Source organism: Tupaia chinensis, unplaced genomic scaffold, assembly GCF_000334495.1.
Source record: "Tupaia chinensis unplaced genomic scaffold, TupChi_1.0 Scaffold000568_1, whole genome shotgun sequence".
In the NCBI taxonomy this organism is placed as follows: Eukaryota; Metazoa; Chordata; class Mammalia; order Scandentia; family Tupaiidae; genus Tupaia; species Tupaia belangeri.
Window position 1 is genome coordinate 834,269 of NW_006160082.1, and position 3,502 is coordinate 837,770.

The 3,502-nt window shown below is 43.5% G+C and overlaps 1 protein-coding gene and 1 long non-coding RNA gene across 5 annotated transcripts in view; one reads left to right on the top strand and one right to left on the bottom strand.

Moving 5' to 3' along the window:
* The window catches only part of TTC7B (tetratricopeptide repeat domain 7B), a 272,398-nt gene that overhangs the window by 173,354 nt on the left and 95,542 nt on the right, over nucleotides 1-3,502 (top strand). The window lies entirely within an intron of this gene.
* The window catches only part of LOC102472187 (uncharacterized), a 9,894-nt gene continuing 7,056 nt past the window's right edge, over nucleotides 665-3,502 (bottom strand). The window contains exon 3 of the long non-coding RNA XR_335896.1: nucleotides 665-846. This is a non-coding gene — a long non-coding RNA (uncharacterized LOC102472187). The remainder of the gene's footprint in view (nucleotides 847-3,502) is intronic.

The window sequence follows — 3,502 nt, forward strand, 5'->3', positions numbered from 1 at the left end:
TGGGGGGTGGGGGGTGCACAACAGTAGCCTTGCCAACATGTTGATCCAACCGGAAGCGGAGCTCAAAGGTCAGGGGGCTCAGACAGATCCTGGGGCCTCACCGGGTCGGACTCCTCCACATGTGCTCTTGCCAGAGAGGCAGAGAGAGATAGAAAGTGAGAAGCGAGAAGTTACCCCTTCTCCTCCATTCTCTACTCAGGATTTTAGCCGTGCACACACAAGCACCCGGTGTGAGTTTTAAGCTGCTGGATCTGGGACTCAAACCATGGCCAACTTCATGGGAGTCCAGCAATGTAACCATTATGCCATCTGCTGGTTTCTATCTTTTGTTTATATAAGGCTTGTGCATAGGGTGAATACGCTCTCCAGAGAGACAGAGAGAGAGAGACACTGAGAGGGAAAGTGAGAAATCACCTTCAGGGTGGGATGGCCGTGCCGCAGTCCCTTCTTTTCCATTCTGCTCTTGGGTTTGGGGCATGCATGCACACATGCCAGCATGAGTTTCAAGCCACTGGATCCAACACTTGAACTGCATTTGCCATGCGGGAGTTCAGCACCTTAACCACCCCACCACTTGCTGGCCCCTGCTTTATATATCTTAAAACTGCACTGTGTGGTGCATATAGATTTAGAATTGCTATGTCTTCCTAATGTTTTAGCCCTTTATTCATTATTTCTTCAAATATTATTACTCCTCTTTTTAAGTAGCACGTAGTTGGGTCTTCCTTTTTTCTTCTTCTCAAGTGTTTGGTGCACTCATGTTTGATGTAATCAATGGTTTGGTTGGGTTTACATCTGCCGTTTCTCTATCTTGTCTTCTTGTTGTTCCAAAACTGCCTTCTTTTTCTGTTGAAAAATTTTTAAAAATCCTTATTAACTATCCAAACAAAGTTAAAAAAATTAGTAATAGCTGACTATATACTGGCTCTAACATTTTGTTGTTACCAAAATAAAATTTAAAACATGCAGAATTTTATACGGAACAATGTTCATGAATTCTGATGGACTCACCCCGTACTATATTTGGTATCTGATCTTTCTTGTTTTGAAATACAGCTTTTCGGAAGTTTCTCTTGATTAACACATTGTACTGAGTGATTTTTCCCCATTGACTCAGAAAGGTAGAAGTGAGTGCCAGGTGATGTCTGGAATCATTGTTTTTCCTAAAGACGGAGAGGAAGTCCAGCAGACCAGGACTTTGATCAATCCCGTGGACTTTGTGTTTCTGCCACTAAAATTCCATTTTAGGTGATCCATTGGGATGAGAAGTGATGCCTTATTATTTCTTGTCTTTGGAAACTATAATATGTCAGTGTCATACTTATGGTGCCATTTGAGAACTTCAGTCTTATTAAAATATTGTGTTTTGATTCAGCAAGCCAAACCATGGCTGCTAAGGGAGGGTCCTGCTAGGGTCTAAGTTACCCTGTGACAAATTGTGATTATGCAGTGTCCAATAGATTTTTAGTTGATTTAAATATTTATTTTTTACTAGTTAAATAGTATACATATTTGTCTTTATTCATATCAATAGAACACATCAGTTCGACAGCACGGCACACTAAAGAAACCATTAAATGTTACCACAAAGCACAGGAAGTGACTTTTGAAACCTCTTAAGGATAAAAACACTATTTTGTTTTTGTTTCTTAAACAGATTTTTGTTATAGGGCACATGTGCTTGCCAGAGAGACAGAGACAGAGAGACAGAAAGCAAAAAATCACCCCCAGGGAGATGGCCATGCTGCAATTCTTTTTCCTTCATTCTCCTCTTGCAATCTCAGGCATGCACGCACACGTGCCTGGCGTGAGTTTTAAGTCACCAGTTCTGGGACTTGAACTGCTGTTAACTACGTGAAAATCCAGCAACATAACCATTATGTCATCCTCTGGTCCCCCAAATGCCATTTTGGATCCTCATAGTGTGTGGACAATCTTTATTTCTTTTTTTTTTTAATTGCCAAAGCGGGTGTGCACTCACCAGAGGGAGAAAGAAAGCGCCCTCTGGTGGGTTGTGATCACACCGCAATCCCTTTTCCTCCACCTCTCCATCCTGTGGGGATTTGGGGCATGTACACACCCAGGCCAGTGTGTTTTTCAAGCCTGGGATTTGAACAGCAGTCAGTCATTCATATCTGGGTTTCTGTGCACAGCACTTAACCACTGGGCTATGTATGGGGCTGGCCCTGGAAAACTCTTTCAGTGTGTTTACGGATGCACAGCTAAGTTCTACCAGGAGACACTGAAACAAAGGCTTAGTTACCTGGGGAGGAAACCAGCTCTCCTCTCACACTACTCTTCTGTATGTGATGTCTACTCTTGGAAGTGCGAAAGCAGGCTGGGTCAGACAATCATATTTCTTTTTATAACTGGAAATTAACTGTATAGAAAGAAGTGAATGTACGTAACATTTATTCAGTCAGCCAGTCATTAATTCAGCAATAATGACCAATCATGTTTTCACACTGCTTTGTGGCAGGCACTCTTATTAGCACTTTTTTTTTGGAGAGGGTTTTGCTATAGGGCGTGTGCGCTCGCCAGACAGAGACAGAGAGACAGAAAGCGAGAAATCACCCCGCAGGGGGGATAGCCATGCCACAATTCCTTTTCCTCCATTCTCCTCTTGGGATCTTGGGCACGCACGCACACACGCCCGGCATGAGTTTTAAGCCACCGGGTCCAGAACACAAACCGCGATTGACTACATGGGAGTCCAGCGACATAGCCATTTTGCTAACTGCTGGTCCCTCTTATTAGCACTTTTTAAACTCATTTAATCATCATGAGAACCATCCAGAGTAGGTAGTAGTATTATCCCATTTTAAGGATAAAGAAATGGAGGCACAGAGCGGTTAGTTTGTCTAGGATTAAGTACCTAAAATGGCAGAGCCAGGCCAGGAGGTGGAGTGGCAGATAAGGTTCTGGATACCACAAGGTCGACTCTGTGGTTTGAGTCCTGGACATGGTAGCCTGAAAAACATGCAGGACACATGTGTATGCAAGCCTAAAATCCCTTGAGGAGAATGGCGGAGAAGGGATTGCAGTGTGGCCATTCCCTCTTGAGGTGATTTCTCACTTGCCTTCTCTGTCTCTGGCGAGCACACTCACACTATAGCAAAAAAATCTAAAAAAATAAATAAATAAAGTGGCAGAGCCGTGATTTGATTCCAGGCAATCTGGCCTTGACATCTGTGCTTTTGCCCTCCATTAACCTGTGAAGCACTGAGTTCCTACCACACGTCAGGCACCACGCTAGGCATTGAGGATGCCACTGCGACCTGAAATGAGACGACATCTATGCTTCCAGAGCTTACTTTACTATCCAATGAGCAGGATACTCGCACTATCTCCCTTGTTAATCCAGTCAATAAACTAGAAAGCATGGTTAGGATTGTGCTTTCCTTGAGTGGACTACGAATCAGATTTTCTCAAAATCGTTACTTGGCGATCGTTTCTCTCAGCTCACTCACATGCATACTTGTAGGGACACAAGTTTACGCTG